Raw genomic sequence first — 20,976 nt, 5'->3', positions numbered from 1 at the left:
TTTTTATTACACCCTCTTGCCAGAGATTCTCATAAGTACTTTCTTGGTTGTAATTAGCTTTTTAGGTAGATTTTAAAATCTACCTACTGTGGAGATTTCACACTATCTATCAATATGCATGGTGAAACAAAAGTCCTCACCACCCTTGTGCGTTAAGAACGGGTTGAGGGAGAATGATGAAACTTTTAAGTGGTGTGACACATCAGATAGTGCTATCAAGCATCATGGCTGCCATTTTTGATTGGAATTCAAAATTTCAAATACAAATGGAGTCATGTTACGTGTTTTAAGGCTAGAACTTTACCAGAAATACGCTTGTGCGGTTACTTTAGCCTTAAAACAAGTCATTTCGGAGTTACTGCTTCTGAAAATTTCCTAATTATGCTCTTAGGGGCTAAGATCGCGTTTCATGGAGGCGGGTGTGATTTTTAATTGCAAAAATTTGATTACTATTTCAGAACACTCATACTAATGATATTATCTTAAAATAATAAATTTTCGAAAAGTAATGATAGTTTGAAGCACACTTCATGTTGTGCTAACTTTAGAATATTTTCTGCAAGCCTATGTAATTGGTTGTTTTTTAAGTCAATAATTCATTGAAGAAAAGTAATATATGAGGCGTTCAGAGCACTATGGATCCAAGTCCATTTTCAATAAGGTTCAGGTTTGCTCAGCAAATGAATTCTATTTCCAAACGTAATATTTTCGCAGTCAAGAGTCCCCAATAAGTATAACTAAAACCACGTTAAAGGCCGTGGGATAGTTTCATATGACAGCCGCTAGATAGGAGCGTCAATGGGACAGGAGGGCATCCGCCCCCACCCCACCCTGAATTTCAGACTTTGGGGGCAGTAAGGCAGTTTTAAAAACCTTTCGATAAGCAAGATCCAACAAAATAAGTTTGAGGTCCTTACACCGAATAAATAAGGAGGAAATACAGATGATCGAAACTGGAAAGTTGTTCCAAATGATGTCGTTTTTTTCTTCCCGTAAAACTAATGTTAAGCGATTCCAAGTTGTACGGAGACTGACAAGGTACATTCACGAAGTGTCCCCTCGGAATTCGTGTAACATTGATTCAAATGCAAAGTTCTCCGTGGCCGAATGTGTATTGTACTAATTTAAGCGGCCCATACCGGTAATTTCCATATTTATGGGCCTTCATATATCCGGAATTCAATCATGCACTACTATAACACTCGGACACAAAGTTGCTTTTAGTTTCTTTAGATTTCACTGGACATGAATATGGGCATATGCAGAACAAATTGAATCAAGTACTCCTTCTCTGACATATGTTACTCACCTTGGCCGCCATCTTGGATTTAACTTTCGGTTTTTCAAATGGCAATAGGTTCAAATGATACATCAAATTAATGTAAACTTTTCTCGGAATTTCATTGGTGTACTGAGTTTTATCGTAGCTTGTATATACCATTAAATGTCAAGCACTTCATATTGAACCAAATAGAAAGTTGTGCAGGGCCCCGTGTGTATATGCAATCTTTTATGTGTTGTCGTTGATGAAATATTCTCTGAACTTATATACATGCAGACACACAGATGTCAATACGGAAATGGTAGGTCTTCACCCAAATCTGGCCGTATCTGGATCTACATTAGGCATTTTGACAGTAATACAATACTTCCTTATTATAGTATAACATGGAAGTAATAACAATCACTCATGGAAATGTAATAAGATTATGACACCTATGTTGTAAGGAGTTTACCAGTTAGAAATTGTTTTGATTTGTCAACACCAAAAACGTAAGCGTAACTGATATTAACCTGCAATGTCTATTCGCAAAGTGGCTGGAGGGAATGAACATGTAATACCTTCCAAATGGTACAAGCTACGGTAAAATACATTACACCAGTGAATGTAAACGTAAATGTCCGATGTAACACTTGCACCTATTTCCATTTGAAAAACCAAAAGTAAAATCTAATATGGCAGATCTAAGATGGCGGCCGGGATGGGTAACATGTGTCAGAAGCAGTACTTGATCCAATTTGCTTTTCATATGCCCATATTCATGTCCAGTGAGTAACATCTAAAGAAACTAAAATGAATTTTGTGTCCGAGCGTTATGGTAGTGTATGATAGAATTCCGGATATATGAAGGCCCATAAATATGCCAATTAATGTTACCGGCATGAGCAGCTAAATTTAGTACAATACACATTAGACAGCAGAGAACTTTGTATTTAAATCAATTTTACACGAATCTCGAGGGGACACTTCACGAATGTACCTGGTGAAAACCAACATGTAGGCTACTATATCAACGAATGCCTGCGATATATTAATTTCAGAACCGCAATTTAGAACCGCAAGAACCCTATGTTTATTTTCTGAATACAACATGAAAAAATTGTTTCCATGATAATTCTTTTATTTACTTTTTAATATCAGTTCTACAAGTAGTACAACCTTCGACTATGACACTTTCTCGCAAGTTAACTTATAAGCATTTAAACAATGCAATGAACATTAAAAATCAAAGGGAGAAAAAGAGACAAAATAAACTGTAGATTACCATATTGCCACGAGAAGTCAAAACATTCACATGAGAAGAAAATAGTCTTCTGAATGGGTAGCACTTTTTGACAATTTTCTTTCTCTGGCAGATTTTTTTTTTTTTTTTTTTTTTTTTTTACCAAAATAAGATAAAATAGAAATATGTTTAAAAGGTGCAAAGGTGCACGTGCACCCCTTTCCTTGTAAATATACACTACCTAAAGTGAGAAGCTAGGAGTGAAAATAGCAACACTTTCCGAAATTTTCCTCTGTCATATTTCGATTTGGGCTTAAATCAAAGGGAAGTTTTGCAAAATCGATAGTTTAAGTCAATTTTCTAAAAGTTCAACAAAAGGATTCACCGATAACAGATACTTAGGATATCCAGGGCATTTCCTCATTCACACCACAGGTGCCTAAAGGCATTTAAAAAAATCCAATTCAATTCAAATGTAGGCCTACTGGTAGTTATTGGTGCACCCCTCAGAAGATCCTTTCTACCAAATCTTGTGTGTTGGTCCCCCTTGATGAGTTTCTCGCTACGCCACTGATGTCTGATATGTATTTGATTTATAAACTAAATTGCTTGCAAGCAAATGAAATGTCCTTCCTGCTTCCCTGGGAGCCAGTATATGTGTAACTTTGGTGAATGTAGCTCCGGGTTCGATCCTTGTTGGGAAGTGAGCTCGAGCTTCAACCACATTGGTCAGTGCAAGACTGTTGTAAAATAAACATATATGGTGACTACCGGCAGTGAACTCCTTCATGCCTAAGCGCTTAGCGTACGCGCCTTTCGCCTGGAAGACCCGGGTTCGATTCCCGGCGTGAGCACATGTGGTTTCGATTCCAGTAGGTCCCGTCTCATAAAGCCTCGCTGTCGAAAAGGACGTTAAACTCCAAATCAACTTAACTATTGGCAGTGTCATCACAAGAAGTAAAAATCTTATCAATAAGCTTACATTAAAAACTTCACTCTTTGATCATTTCTCTTTTTCCTCTTTTTAAATACAGAGCAATCAAAGTAATGCTATTCTCAAAGGACATGTACCTGAGGGCTTAAGGCAGCGTTTCCCAACCTTTTTCAACTTGCGGCACACTACAAGTGTAACTTGAATTCTCGCGGCACACCCATATATATATATATATATATATATATATATATATATATATATATATATATATATATATATATACCGTGGTATTTTAATGTGATTACTTATTTCCTTCTTACAGAGAAGAAAGCTCGATCACTGATTTTCCCCGTGCTAAATCATTATACTTATTTTTCATTCTAATTTTAAAATAGAAAACAATAGTAATGAAATATAGGACTCGGGTTTTTAAAAATCCACTTTCTCTTTCGAAAACTGTATCTAACCTCTAACTAAAAGGGAAGATCACTAAATAACGAACAAATAAACAAATCTCCTATACTTTTAAAACACAAATGTAGGTAATTTGTATGCATGCTTGCTTTGTTGAATTTATTGAATGATATGTTAAAATTTCAAGTTACGAAATAGTCTGCAACAATAAAGAAGTAATAATGGTCATGACAATGATAAATACGTTTTTCAACATTAAAAATGTACAGAAAAGTAACACAGTATGAAATTTAAAATTGTAGATTTATAGTAGAAGTTCATAGTAATGTGAAATATAAATATACATTTTCCCCTGTCTTGCAATTTGGTTCGTATAGAATTAATAATTTGTTTCGATTTTTTCGCGGCACACCAGCGGCCCATTCGCGGCACACCGGTTGGGAAACGCTGGCCTAAAGTGTTTACTGAATCTTAAGTATGAGGAAAAAGAAAACAGACTGAAAAACGTGGAATTTATTTACTAGTATAATGGAGATTCTTTTAAAGCCAACCTTAGACTCCCTGTCGCCAAGGATGTTTAAACGTTACTCAAGCGTAACTCCAAGACCATCAGAATTGAAGAAGATGAAATAGAGGTACAAAAGGTAACCGATAAAGAAAAGAGAAACATAGAAATGGTACTCATCATAACAAAAATATGTCTACTTACACAAAAATGTTCTGCAGAATTTCAATACGTTTCATATCGCTAAAATCAAGGAACAAAACCCTTTGGGTTTGAGAGAGAACTGGTATTCAGTGGAACCAGTTTTATCTTAACAATCTCAAGCAGGTACGACCTACGTGGGTATTTCGAGTAACGCTAATCCCTTGGTGACCGTAACTACAGTACCAAAATGTAGAATGTTCCATTGAGTAACGTTACTCAGCGTAACATAATTCAGAGCGTACCATTTTAAAAGTTACACTGACCAATAACGTTATTAACTAGGTGCAGAAATGGGTTACAAAATAGTAACCGTAACAGATAACAAATTGTAAATATTGCACATTTCGTTAAGTTATCCACCCTTGCTAAAAACTCACAGGTCTCGAAAGCCAAGTAGTAGTATAAGTCTTATTGCTATTATTATTATTAAAAATATCAATATCCAAAAGTGCCTGAAGTTCTTTTTTTACTTAGTTAGATATACTCACCTCAGGTAAGTAGACAGAAACAAGTGGAAAATGAAGGAAAATGAAGGTCTTGAAAGTAAAACGGAGACAAATTTATCAGTCTTCAGAAGATACTGTCTACAATGCAGTGAGGGTCGGTAGATCATACTGAGTCGGTGGGTCGCAGTGGGTCACGGTGGGTGGTGGGTCACAGTGGGTCACGGTGGATGGTGGGTCGCAGTGGGTCACGGTGGGTCACAGTGGGTCACATGCTGTTGACCCACTGACCAACTCAGAAAACTTGACCCACCGACCCACTCCATCTCTGATAGATAATACCAAATGCAAAATTTTTCTTAAAATTCCATATCCGCCTCATTGTGGGCCCACAAGCCTTCGAAGTTGTCAACTTGCAATAGGTTTTGTCATTAAGATTAAAGCAAAGCGCCTGAAATGTCCATCAACCCGCTGTACGTAGTTCCTCTACTAGTTGCTTTTTACAAGGATATCAATCTAGTTGAAATATTAAATTAATATGGCCAAAACGACGCCTAAAATGTGAAATAGAAAGATCAAGTTTTTTTTTTTTTTTTTTTTTTTTTTTGTAAATTTGAATGAGAACTGGCAAATCTAGACAAAATTTGGAATCGACCAGCGAAAACTGCACTTCTCTAGCACTAGTGGTTTTCAGATTTCAATGTCGAAAGTATTCGCTACAAACATATAAACTTTTCTTGACCACAAACATATGAATCTAGCATTTTACTATATAGATGGTTGTTATGAAAGCTCGGGCTTATTTGAAGAATTGAACCAAAGGTGGCTGTAATTATGGTAATAGCATGTATTTTGTCATTGTTGATTTGTATTTATCATACTGACGAAAGACGAAGTTACGAAAGATAGGACCTGTTATTGACGTCAGATCCATATCAGATCGGGATTTAAATCCGGTGCAGTCAAGATCACCTTTCATACAATAGACTCTTTTCATGATGCTATCTTTCCTTCAAGAGAGCTGAACTACAGGAGCATGCCACAGAACGTGGATCCTGTCTTGTTTGGGTGATTTAGCGAGATAAGACTATCTCACATTTTCCAATGTTTTTAAAAGTAGTAGTTTACTTATAGTCTGGTTTTGCATTCAAATTTGTTACTACTTGATTTATTTATTTATTATGCAGAAAGACTCCAAAAGTTTTCGTCGACACAGTGAAAAATTTCCAAACTACCAATGGTTTTCAGAGGACGAAGAAAAAGTTTTATTTCAACACGCAATGTAATTGAATGCATTGAAGCGACAAGGTCATATATTCTGAAGATTTCAGCAGCAAGTCATGTATCTTGTATTTGTTTACTAGCCCTGTTGCTTTTTTCAGTTGTTATAGAAGACATGTTGAAAGAAACTACGGAGACATTTGACATCACACAGCAAATTAACATTTATACCTATATAAACTAAGTGGTATGGCGCAAGAGTTTACGTAATTGATTCGTATTGGAAACATTTTATGCCCAGTTTACGTAATTGATTCGTATTGGAAACATTTTATGCCCAGTTTACGTAATTGATTCGTATTGGAAACATTTTATGCCCAGTTTCAATGTTTTCCGCTATCCGAATTATTGCGTGGACTTATGTTTACGGTTATGGCTTTTGTTAATGCTCGTAGTTCTTAAGACAAGACAAATGTAAGCCGAGATGCCGCAATATTCTGTACGAGTGTTTCTCGCACACCCTTCTCATTAGGGAAAGGATGAGTACTCCCAATGTAAAGTTAATACCCTTTAAACAAAATACTTGTAAGCAACTCTTTTGAGGATGTGTTCTATTCCATAATTTGATATTTATAATATTGTCATTTATTGTCGAATAAAGCAATACGCGCTCTCCCCACTGGTCTAGGGATAACGCGTGCACTTTTGGTGTACGTTGTGCAAGGTTCGATTCTCGATAGGAGAGCATAAAAATTTTGAAAGCAACCAACCGGAATAAACCATGTAATTCCATTTTTATTTTAAAAAAGGAAATCGATCCAATATGGCTGATTTTCAAGATTGTGGCCGTGAGTTTGAAGTATCTTCAAAAATAAAGAGTACCTATATTCCTAGATACAATGCTGAACTCGGAAGCCGCCCATGCTGTAATGAGAATATTGAGAAGTAACTTCTATGACGAATAGTTGCATACAAGTACACTACACATACTTATTTAGTGCGGTTACACGATTTCCTAATTTGTATTTAATATTCACATATAATATTCATTCTACTATGGGTGCGAGAACTGTTCACTATATTTTATTTCATTTGAAATGTTATTTTACGTATTGAAACGTAGGTGTCAAAACCAGCATGTATACGTAGTTTCGAAATAATTAATTTCAATTAATGTTACTTTTTTCTACACTTAGGGGAAGAGGGGGCATAATGACCCCCGGGGCAAGATGGTCACCCCGGTATATAGAGGTGTTCCTCTGGTGACAGAGAATTGGTACTACTGCACAAGCTGTAGTTAGAGTGGCACGGAGTGTTTAGAAAGGGAGACGTCGCTATCTTCAATAGCATATAAAATAAGCAGAGAAAACCATTTTCATGGTACGTCGATATAAGGTATATAGTGAATATTCTACGTGTTGCTGAAAGAAGTAATTACTTGAATAAAACATGGTACAGTCCGCGGCAAAAAACCTGCAACATGAGCATGTAAGTTTATTGTGAAACTACGCCTAACAGCGCAGGGAATCAACAAACTTCTAAGTGGCACGAATCACGCCGGGAGAAACCTCGGCGTCCTCCTTTGCACACTTATTTTGGAGCAAAAGACTTTGTCGTGTCACAATAAACTTACATGTTCATGTTGCAGTTTTTTTTTTTTTTTTTTTTTTTTTTGCTGCGGACTGTACATACATAGATAACGCTCTCGCCTTCGGTGGAGCGGTCCCGGGTTCGATTCCCGGTGGGGTCACAGTCGAAAAAGTGTAACACGCTTTTTCAGGCCAGCCACCCTGAATGAGGTTTTCCTGGGTTTTCCTCATACCAGGCAAATGCCGGGGTGGTACCTAACTTATAGGTTCCAGGCCGCCTTCTTCCTTTCCCAATCCTTTCTTCCTTCCCTTTCCCCGGATTGTGTGCTCACCGAGGGACGTCATCCCTCATATCGGGAAGGGCTAAATGGCCTTAAGTGCCGAAAGCCCAGAAATCTAAAACCTAAATCCCCCTGTACATACAGTACATAGATAAATGTTTGACCATCAATCAGTCATGCATGGTTTCGTTGTGGAAGATGGCGGATAGCAGATAAAGGGTTTTTGAAAGTTATATCGGGATTGGGGCGAAATTGTAAAATTGTACAGGGGACTAAAATATCCCGTGTCGAATTGAGCAGGGTAATATATTACCCTGTGAATAGTATGAAGTCAGTGCTCCCTATGATCCAGCGTGTGTCCTTGTTTTGTCATCTGTAGGCAAGTTAGAGACCTAGTCTCAATATTTTTTGATAGCCCCACTAGTCCACTTCGTATTTTCTTTTTCATATATATATATATTTTTTTAGTATTTTCGTTTTTATAGTTTTCCGCTCATTGTTTTATAGTTGTACAACTAATTGTTTCATTAACATTTTCAATAAATAAGGAAACTAGCATTTTCTTATCGAAACAGAACATAATTTTGGTTAATATGTATATGTTCCAAGGATGGGGGCCATTTTACTCAGGGGGTTGCTGTAAAACGGTCATTCACAATAGGTCCATTTATTTGCAGATACAATTTGTTTGGTAAAACTTCCACCTATTTACATATCTAGAAGAAAGAATAAAGAATATTGTTTGCAATGCTGTGAGAAAATGGAGAATAACTTAACGCTAACATATACTCTAGGTATATAATATCGATCGACCGTGGGTTCCAAACCCGGCTATCATTCTGATTAAGGTTTTCTCAGGATTTCCAGGTAAACTGGTGATAGGAATTTCATTTTGTATTTCTTCAAATGCAAAATTTGAAACATGTACTCCATTCAAGCAAAATGAAAATAACTTTAAACAAAAAATAAAACTGCATACAAATTCAAGAATCACAATATAGCTTTTTGACGAACATACACTCAAGACCCATATAGTAAACTATTTGTTTTCTAGTGGTGGATTTAAAAGTTGGTACTTGTTATTAGTAGTTGTTATTGTATTTCATTAAAAATAGTTTTGAATGTTCGATAACACAAAGTATTTATTTACCAGAACTGCGTTTCTCAATATTTTAGTTAGTAGCAACATGGCCACTAACTGATAAGGGGATTGAGCACTCAGCCTCTCTATAGCTCTGCTACTGTGTAGTTGCTAAGAACGGATAGTAGTTTCCGACATAAAATGAAAAAAGTTACAAATACAGACAAAATTGACTTTTTTTAAAATTTAAATTTAGGATAGTGCTAATAACTGGTATGGGAGATTCCTTTGTCATGTTCCAAAGGCATTACTGAAGCACAATAAATGCCGTTTCTGCTCTGAAGCATCTCGTGTGAAGTGTCAAGTTGAAAGGTAGCAATCGACGTGAGAATGTTCGCATCCATGAGTACGCTGTTCTTATTTGTATATGAGTGTGTATAGAAGCAGTGAGTGAATTGGATGAGAGTCATGCCTTTTATAATGCATTATGGCGTAATATATATATTTGACAAAAGGATGGTGCGTTTGAAGGACGTTTGCATGTTGATTTCTTAATGTTTCTTCTCGAAGTGCTCATGTATTTGCTTTTCCATGTAACCTGTATTTCATGTAGATACAGAATCATAGAAATTTAAAGAATGTTGGTTATGTTTATCATATGACGAACTTTGAAAAGAGAAGGCATATTTAGATTTCATAAAAAGATTTATATTACTCGACAAATCTCTGTAATGGCATAGTGAGAAAATTCAACTGAACTTTTACAATACCTATCACACGGAAATATCCAATTTCATTCTTCACGCCTAAAGTTCGATGTTTTTTTTTTTTTTTCTCGCTGTATTTCCGTAGAAATAGAACACTCAAACAATATCAACATCAACAATATATAACGAATCTTGAAGCTGAAGCAGTTGCTGTACTTCTGGAAAAGTGCATGTTCCTTCATTTTCTTTGCTTTTCATTACGATACTTATTTGTGGTACACAAAAATGTTCATTATTTCATATAAAATAAAACTTGCAACTAAATAATAATTATAATGCTTCAAATCTTATAAATTTAAATTTGTATCGCAGTTTGCTGCACAAAACTCGAACTCGAAAAAAAATAACCCTCGTATATATATAATCCACAAATAAACAGATACCTCTTTGGAACAGCGGCAATCGCGTTCCTCTGCGAGAGCAAATGCATACAATCAGTGGTGGTGGTCTAATTTTTTAACAAGCAGTTCGGTATATATATAATGGAGAGAGATACAATAGATTGATAGATATTTATCTTAAAAAAAAAAAAATCATGCAAGGTAACAAAAGCAAAAAGTTTATTGCATACCACAAATGACAAGTAGAGATTTACACAGCATCCTAATACAAAGTGGTGTAGCAAAATTAGGTAGCACTGCGAATATCTTGGAAACAGATTATCCAAGATAGATGGTTGTCAAAAAGTGAGATCTTAATCCAGTAATGGATCGACAATTGTTGATAATGGTATGTATGTATTTCAGATATAAGTCACCCTCACCACTACACTCATGTGATTCAGTTCTCATTCTTGATATTTGAGCATTTGAGATTAAGAAATAAACGCTTATATCTTGTTCTCCGAGATCACGTGTTTAACCCTGTAGCTGTAAGAATTTCTGAAAACAAAGATAGTTAAACTAAAATTTTCTATTCCTGGGTATAACGATAAAATTTACTGTTATGTCTGTGTATAAAAAACCGTTCTGCAAACTCGAAATATTTTAAGAGCTTCTCCATGGCTAAGCGGTTAGCGTACGAGCGTTTGGCGTGGGAGACCCGGGTTGAGTTCCCGGCAGGAGCTCATGTGGTTCGGATTTCACGTTAATCGGTAGGTCCACGTCTCATATAGCCTCCTGCTGAATGGGACGTTAAACTCCAAAATCAACTCAACTGGAAATATTCTAACAACCGGTACTAACGAACCGGTGCGAACCGGGTGAATAGCACCATTACATACAATCAAAAATTCCTCTTCACCACAGATATGAGACAGGAACTCACAAGAAGAGCCCGGAACTCGATCAAAAACCCTGTCTAGAACAATACCTTCGACTTACCTTCAGACTTGTACTCGTGGGAGGTGCGGTGGCCCAGTGGTAGAGCGTTCACCTCCGGTGCTTGGAGTCCCTGGTTCAATCCCAGCTCGCGGCGTGTGGACTTTGTGGTGGATAAACACCGTGATCGTGGGTTTTCTCGGTGTTCTCCCGTTTCTCCTCCCACTTTCTTCATTCCACCATTTTATTCATTTCTCATAATCACCGTCTCCTTTAGCCTAACCGGCATAACCGTGGGACGTAAAACTCAAATTTGCACTCGTTCGGACTGGCTCTTCTCAGTATGGTAACTAACCTCATTAGGGCTCGGATTGGGACTCTGGCTCGTACTCAAAACGGACTAGTGCTGAATTATTAAGCTTGAGACCGAGATCCGGTTCGCAAGTGTGGAACATCTCGAACATAGTAGGTGCCGTCTTTCACATCCTTGCATACAGACGTAAAGCAGAATCACAAATTAATTTCTTTGGTGAATAAATTTTAGGCTGCCTGTTGCGGTAATTAACGTACGAGGTACATTTTTATAGAATTTGCAGTATTTTAAAAAAACACTAATTTTTGTGTCAAGATGTAGAAGCTGCGTTATGAAATTGTATTGTAGATTTTTCTTTTAAATTTAAATACGTAAAAAGTAGCGTGAAATTGAATAATATAATGTTTACAGAATATTGCTTGTCGCTAAGAAATTCACCGGAGGTTCTTTTATAACGTTAAAAAGTGAAATAATTCATTGTTTATTAATAAACTATATCTTGAAACATTGGTCTTTTGATTTCCTGAACTCGTAAGCATTATGCCTGTTTATAGACAATAATGCTATGATGCATAAGTTTTAATGTTTATATGAGGATCATAGTGACTATGACTACTAGCGCATTCTTTTAACTGGTAAGTTCAAGTTAAATGCAATTAATGAAAAAACTTTCATTCTTAACGTTCTTTGTGAAGTTGAAAACTTTCTTTTATCCAACTTCATGTTTATCATTGATCACATTTTTGTTTATAAGTTTTCGTGTTTTTGTAGCTAGTGAGTAAACTGTAACATGCAAGTTGTAAAGCAAGAAAAAGGCAAATGACCGTTCAAAACAATGTCCTGTTCGTCGTGTTTATGTTATTGTTTTGTGAAAAATACGATGCCACGAAAATGCGATTTCTAATTTGTAGTCACGATTGTAGTCAGGAATAACCATGTGAGTCAGACAATATGGAATTCCCTTTTATTATTTTTAACTGAAATATGTTTTTTTTTTTTTAATTTATTTTTAGTCTTCTTGCAGTGTGGAATTGTGAACGAGTGTTTAATTCGTAATCGTACGTAATTGATCTTTCTTGTGTACCTGTACTTCCACAAAGGGGAAGGAAGAATTGGGACAATGAAGTGGAACGTTCTTAGGTATCATCTGATAGAGCTCTTCATGGACTAATCAGAACTATTCTTAATTTCACCCTGTTCGATTCCATTTGAAAGCCATATCGAATCAACTGATTTGCCGTATTTTACATATATATATGAAAGCTAAGGCATTGCCAACTATTGGACAATATGTCGCAAAAATTGCACCATATCAAATTAACTAAAAATAGTTTGAAATTAGGATTTTTAGCACTTTATAGATATTATTATTTCTGGGAATAGTTTAGTAACATAAGTGATTCAGTTTTAATCTTAAATGATTAGTGGGTTTTCTAACTACCAATATTCTTAGTCCGTGTGCAGTTTTGTGATTAAGTATTGTGAGTGGTCTTATTTTGTTCCTTATGCATTGTAGAATAAGAAAAGCGATGGTGGACATTTGGAACCCGCGACTGGCAAATATGGCGGCCGTTGCAAGATGGCGGCCGAATGACATTTTTATTTGCCTCTATCTCCGTTATTTTTCATCTGATTTTGATCATTTTTTTTTTCAAACGAAAAGTCTTTAGTAGCTCTATAATTTTATTTGTTACGACAATTCTGCTATCAACTTTAATTTTTACGCAAAACGCAAAATCCATGCTTTTGGTCAATTTTTTTTTTTTTTTTTTTTTTTTTTTCAATACAGTTGCAAGAGAAGTGTGGAATAAGATTAAACTAACTGCGAATATGGAGAAATCAGTTTTATTGGATACTTAAGATGTACGAGATGTGACGATGAAGGTCTTGGATTTTCCACTGGCAAACATGGTGGCCATTTGAAGATGGCGGACGGACGAAATTTAAACCCATCTCTGTCTCGTTTATTTTACATCCGTTTTCGATTTTTTTAAAAGGAAAAGTTTTAGCAGTTCTACTCTTTTGTATGCTACAGTCTTTCTATCTGCTTTAATTGTATCCAAAATAAAATAAAACGAGTATAGAACTATATAAAACTAAGTTCTTCAGTTAACATTTGAAAATCTATTAGTACAGGAATAGAATAATATAAGCTTTATAGATTTAAGACAGAACAAGGGAAACTTATTACTAAACGATGCATATGTTAGTGCAAAATTATCATTACTATCGGTGTATAGTTACTATATATTACCTACTTAAATATTAAAAATTGTCAAACTTGAAACTGAATGAAAAGTTCAACTTCAAAATCCTGCCCGGCGGCAGCAGCTCGTGATTCACGATACTCTTTCAAACCACTAAACGAACATCACTACCTTCCAGGGTATCAGTGGGGGCTTTACCACAGACTTTGGAGCTTGTCCTTGCTTCGACTACGATCTATCACGCACATTCTTGTTGTAGGTTATCCACTTTTCATCACTCATGATTAGCCGTTTCAGGAATAGCTCCAATTCGTTCCGTCTTATCAGAAAGAGATTCGCAGATAGAAATTCGATCGAGTAAATGTTTTCGAGTCAGGTCATGTGCCACCCAAACGTCGAGCTTCTTCTTATAGCAGGCTATCTCCAGATGGTTTGAACAGTTAGTGTGTGGTTCAAACTGGTTCTTATAAATTAATTTTCATTCAAATACGCATCCTGAGGGGGAGAAAAGGGGGTTCAAATATATATTTCAAATATTTTACATAAACCTATTATTTCTATGCAAAGGACCGATATTTCAGCTAGTAGGAAATAAACTGAAAGTAGCAGATCTCCTACAGCCACTGCACCAGACTTTTTACCTTACTTTTCTTGAGGAGGAGGAAATATTTAACTCACTTTTAGAGATATTGTAACTGTGATGCAATTACAGTATTGGAACAAACAAAGAAAAGATATGGATAAATATTCCTTTTTTGAGGCCCCTGACTTGATCCCAAGCCACATAAAGGTGATGGACAGCATCGTATTAGTGGATTATCTCAGAGTTCTCAGTTTCCTGCTACAGCCGTATTAATAAGTCATCATATTTAGACTACAAGGCGTAACCAAAACATACAACGCACCTCTTTTTTTTTTTTTTTTTTTTTTTTTTTTTTTTAATATTGTCTTAAGATAAATAGCAAATTCCATAACAATGTCTTGTTCATTTTCTCTGACCCACTTTGACCACTGAGTAATCTTGGATTGCAATAATCATTGTGTATATTGCATCGAGATTATTAATGTGTAGTCCGTTCTAAGAAAAGCGAATTACACTCTACATTATTATTGTTGTGTTTATGAGAATAAACTTTCACAATTTAGTTATAATAAGTATGCCTGCAGGTACGTAATGACAATACATCTGCCGGTTTATTTACTTCTAACAAGAGGCTTCTGGAAGGGGAGGCACGAACAAGAGCAAAAGATGTAGAATAAGAATATGAAACCTACACTCATGTCCAAAATTATTGTCGCATGTCTATAAATATGTTGTTGTAGGAATATAATTTGATAACGAATTTTGGTATTTCTTGTAATGTTAGTATGTGTTTAATCGGCAAAGTTATATAGGCCTATGTGGCAAATTTCATGTCAAAAGAGCAGTAAATAAGATCAATAAAACAAAAAAAAATTTTTTTCTTGTCCATTTAGCAACATTTTGTTTTACTCATTCTAATTTTCGTATTTATAATTCTTTTCCTATGAAATTTACCACAAATATACATTTCCCGATTATACACATAGTATTAAAAGTGCCGTAAGGCGGAGATAGGCTTTGCACATCAGGGATTACTTTGCACAAAATATGAAAAGAGTTTCACAATCCTCTGTCAGCAAAACCAAGAACAGCAAAGAGGAAGTTTCAACTGCCACCGTAAGATAGAACATCTAACTGTATTTTGGCTATAATGTTGGCGGTTAACATCAGTTCTAATTACCGGGAGGGTTCATTGTTGTAGAAGTATGGAAAGCAGTCACTGTAAAGGCCGCCAAAATTTGAAAGATATCACGTACGAGATTTTCCGTCAAAGTTAAGTCAGTTTCGTAGAATACTACTGTGTATAATAGGACTTCGATGCAACAGTTGAAATTGAAATGTGAAACGTTTCAAAATCATTAAAAATAATAATGATAATAAATAAAACTGGGAGAAGGTTGTTTCAGTCTCTACTCCGGGTTACTTTGCACCATTCCAAAATACCACTTAGATAGGAAATTATTACTACTGGAACCTCCTACATTCTAAATTTAGACAAATTTCCTATTTAGGAAGATGCTGGAATGAATTTCTTGTTGGAAAATAAATTATGAACAGTGGCGGATCAAGAAAAGTAGTTTGAGAGTGGCTTCACTTACAAAGACTTTACTTTTTTTAAGAAATCACTAGACTTCTGGGGGGTCTTGCAGCTTATACGCATAGGAATGACTAACATTTAAAAAAAATCATGCAATTTGGGTGGGCTTCAGCCTGAAAGTCCCAAACCCCGTAAATGTTCCACTGATTACGGTTGGGATGATATTCGTGGACATAAGGAATAACCAAGGCAAATCAGTTCACTTGAATTTGAACTGCTAATCATTTCTGTGGGACTATTTAAAGCAAGAGGTATACAAAAACAATTCTCGAACTATTCAAGATCTGGAAATGAACATTCGCAGTGCCATTGAGAACATTAACACTTCTAATCTTCGTAAAGTTGCTGCCAACCTGGTGAAACGTGTGACCCGTGTTTGAATCAAAACAGGGGACACTCCCAACATCCTCTAGTAGTGTTGCCGGGTGCATGTAAGTAAACGTTTTATAATGATAATTTCAAAGTTTGTGTTTCATTGTTTTCTGGAATTGCATAATGTAGACAGATCCTTACCACACCTTTTGATGCACTGAAACATCAGCAAAGTTGCCAATCCAGAGTGTTAATTTATGAAAACTACGATATCCGTAGTTTCTCCTTACAGAGGCCTCATCCGATTAGTTATCGGTGGAAATAAAAAAATATTTTTTTCTGTTCCATAGTTTCCAAGGTACTCCAACTAAACAAACTGAAAATTAACGACAGAACGTCCATACATATGAGTTATGAGTCAATTTACATGTTTTGCAAAACAATTCATTTACACCTTTGGTTACATCTGACAACACTATGTGGTTCCTAGTGTACTTCAATCGTTGCTTTCTAGTTTAAAAGTATATACATGAACAATTCTTCATTTTGGTATAACAATTATTCGTGTATAACTTCAGATTCAAAAGTTCTACTATCCCAAACTCCGGGTTGCATTGTATATTGGACACCCTGTATAACTAGGTATTATATGTTTAAAATACAGTGTTTTAAATCATTACGTTTGTAAGTTACATGCGATTTTCTTTAAAATTGCTTAAATCTTGTGCAAAGTAACCCCGTGTTACGGTACACTGCAAAATAATTATCAAATTGTATTCTTACAAGAAGATAGTTATAGGTATGCGACAATTATTTTGGATATGAGTGTACATTACGATGTTTCAGGTAATAAAATTAGAAAACCTGAAGAGAAAGATAAGACAGAATAATCTAGATTCGGTAGCAATTTAAGTTAGGAAGGAAGATAGTAAACCATGAAGCAAATGTTATAGGATATTTGCGTTATATAAGTGAAGAATGTATTCGAAAATGGGTAGGAATAATTCTGAGTAGACACCTATTAAAGAACGTGCTCATACGGACGTACTCAGCGACAACTAAAGAAGTAAAGGAAAATCATAAGAAAACAGAAGAAATCATACAAAAGGGGCGAGTATGTGATTGTAACGAAACTGTTTTAACTGTTATATTATATATCGAGAGATGGGAACTGGGCGTTAGAAAAGTAGGCAAATATGTTTTGGGCTTTTTTTGTAAACAGAGTTCGTAACTAGGAATACTTAATTCAACCAACACAGAAGATAACACACAAAGAAATCTCCCAATAGATGAATAGAACCCCCAGGTACATTGTTAAGATTTAGGAAGGACTTCAGGATAGTTGAAAGACGTGAAGACTGTTCGCGGCGTCAACATAATCATAACTTTGTACTGGCCAAAGTGGATATTTAACCGAAAATGTAGAAGGAAACAAAAATGGGGAGTAAGAAATCGGTGAAGGTGGGAAATCGATTCATACTAGATCGGAGAAATTTCTTATAATTCGAGAAATGCAATAGGAATGAGAAATTATTAAATTTAGGACGCATCGGATTTCTGAAGTAGTAGTAAGCAGGGCCGGATTAAGGGAGGGGCTTAGGGGGCTGTAGCCAAGGGCCTCCATGTTGACAGGGGCCTCTACTCTGAACAAAATCTCAACTATCTATCTAAAAAGAATCATAAAGATACAATCATAATCATAAAATAAAATATGACCCAAAATATGAAACATGTTCCTTAACTTTCCTACTGTACTTTCACAGAAAAGTATTAGGCGAAGTCAGTAGGAGCCACATATTTTTTCTAGCCCCGGGCCTCAGATGGGTTAATTCGGTCCTGGTAGTAAGGCGGAAGTTCATACATGACAAATTGTTTTGTATATATGATTTTGAAGGGACGGTATTGTCATATTACCATAAATGTTGTTGGGCCAAGGTACAAAGTAAAAGATTTGGGACGATTTGTAGAGTTGTAAAATACGAAGAGATATCAAAAAATAAAACTTTTTCTAACAAATTTTTATAGGTGGCCAAACCAAAGCATAAAACAATAAAATTACATGTCTTACCCATTTTTCAACACAATCGAAAACAACGAAACATTTTTCTTCGAGCGTGGGACTAGTTTTAATATGCTTTTAATATTCTTATTCATATGGCTGTTTTCTGATCTATAACCACTAGCAGATGGTGAATACCTCTTCAGCCAAATCAGATAATTGGTCCGTAATCGTTTCAGAGAAAGTTAGTGTATCGTTCTAATAGACGGGTGGCGTGCTGACTGCCACGGGTGCTGACTGCCACAGCCAATTATTGGTGCTGATTGCCACGACTGGCGCTGATTGCCAATATCAAGGTGCTGACTGCCACGATGACGTGCTGACTGCCACGAGCCTGAGAGAAAGTTGCTAGACGTAACATTACCAGACGCCAAGAAGCATGAAAGAAACTAGATGATCCTTAGTGCGTTTGCACACGGCAACGTTAATATCGGTGGAAGCCCCGATAATATCGGTGTCGGTGTCGGCGTACTTTGCACACGTCGCCGACAATATCGGTGGAAGCCCCGACAATATCGGTGTCGGCGATAGTTTGCACACGTGGCCGATAATGTCGGCGCTGAGACTAGTATTGGACAGGACGTGAAAGAGAGAAGATGAGTCCAGCTATCAACAAGAGATATCTTCTTGCCTTGTTGTACTTAAGACGTAGAAACAGGAAATGTAGATCGCGAAAGCTTTGGGTTCATCCATTATTGACTGTGCGTTATGTAGAAGGTGCTTTTTATACACTATATGAGAAATTACGCGAAGACGATGCAGAATTTTTTAATTACTATCGCATGTCCACACAAACTTTTGATTTTTTAATAGAAAGAATTGGAAACCATATTCAGCGCCAGCATACAGAAATGAGACCCTGTATTCCACCCATAGAAATGTTTGCAGTTGCAATAAGTCTATTATTATTATTATTATTATTATTATTATTATTATTAAAAAGATTTTAAAATATTCGAGAGTGGGCATACGTTATGGCAATAATTTCTAGAATATCACTTTCAATGGAAAAGAACGTTTTTTCCCGTCGACGGGCTTTAACTCTGACGAACAATTATACAAACAAGCGTTTTATCCAGTCAGGGATTCCGCCAGCTCCCCCCCCCACGCCGATAGGGGGTGTCACCCCTAAACTTCGAGTAACACCCTCCAAACTTCTGCCTTGATCCGAGCCTGAATAGGCGATTTTTCACAATTATTTCATGTTTTGTGCGAAGAAGTGCTATTTGAATATAGAACTCTCAAACGATTGAAAGAATACCTTTCTTCAAGGGATTTCTAATGAAGCTTTCCTGTGAAGAATGTAAACGCATTATATTTAATCATTTGTCAGCTCTAGCAACAAAACCTGTGCTTCTTCCAATCGGTACCGTTTCAGTGGAGAGATCATCTTCAACACTGAATAGAATTTTAACTTCAGAACGGTGCCGTCTCACTCCAGAACACGTTAATAATTTGAAGGTGTCCTGGGAAGAACCTTGTTTACTGATGTTTGAAGTGAAAATAAAAGTGTTGAGGTTGATTTTGAAAATTTTATAGGTTGTGCACAGGCCCATCCGCCCGTATCCAAGGGGGTCTAGGGGGGCGGCCCCCCTAAATTTTTGCTGCCCCCTCCTAAAATTTTCACGGTAGGGTTGCAAATGACCTATAATATGGTGATAAACTATAATATGGTTGGATCGGGCCATCCCTAACTTCTGTCTCTTCCCCCCTACATTTTTGGGTTGGCTACCGGCCTGGTTGTGCATACGGGAAATGGTTCAGAAGTCCTATACGAGTGACATCGGTTAAGTTGGACCATGAGTGAATCAAAATAAATGAACTTGCGTTTCAAAGAACATTAAAGAACTTGGAATAGTGATTTTCAATCTTTGTAAGACTGCGCCGCGGTCCACAAATATGCTTGTAAATATACTTCCAATACTTTTTTTTTTTTTCATTCATTAGGAACACAAAGAGCATTTAACTTGCTTAGTAAACAAACCCGCATAAGGCGTGTATAAGTTATAAAGTGGTGTTACAATGTGTGAAAATGTGAAGAAGCGTAATAATGACGGTTCAGAGGAGAGTTTGTCAAAATATGCATACGGTAGTCATCAAGACTATTAATACATTCGTGAATATGAGTCATATTGGTAAAAAATTACAAAATTACAAAATACAAAATTACATTGGCTATAAATTTAAACGAATTTAGTTACCTACAATGTTGCGATAAAGGTACACTCATGTCCAAAATTATTGTCGCATGTCTATAAATATGTTGATGTAGGAATATAATTTGATAACGATTTCTACAGGTATTTATTATAATGTTAGTATGTGTATAATTTGCAAAGACATGTATGTGGAAAATTTCATGTCAAAAGACCAGTAATAAGAACAATAAAACGAAAATAAAACTTTCTTGTCCATTTAGCAACATTTTGTTTTACTCATTCTAATTTTCGTATTTATAATTCTTTTCCTACGAAATTTACCACAAATATACATTTCCCGATTATACACATAGTATCGGTATTAAAAGTACCCTGCATACTCATTACCAAATTATATTCGTACAAGAAGACAGTTATAGATATACGGCAATCATTTTGGACATGAGTGTACAATATCTGCAATTAGCAATAAACGTTCTAGTATATCATGTTGTAGTTTTAGCACTTCAGATATCAGATCGAGTTCATCTAACCTAACCTAACC

General features: G+C 36.0%; 1 protein-coding gene across 6 annotated transcripts in view; it reads left to right on the top strand.

Moving 5' to 3' along the window:
- The window catches only part of TTLL5 (Tubulin tyrosine ligase-like 5), a 462,868-nt gene that overhangs the window by 224,066 nt on the left and 217,826 nt on the right, over positions 1-20,976 (top strand). The gene's annotated exons all lie outside the window — the stretch shown is intronic.

Source organism: Thermobia domestica, chromosome 11 (genome assembly GCF_964235325.1).
Source record: "Thermobia domestica chromosome 11, izTheDome1.hap1.1, whole genome shotgun sequence".
NCBI lineage: Eukaryota > Metazoa > Arthropoda > Insecta > Zygentoma > Lepismatidae > Thermobia > Thermobia domestica.
This window is presented reverse-complemented; position numbering and strand designations above follow the sequence as displayed.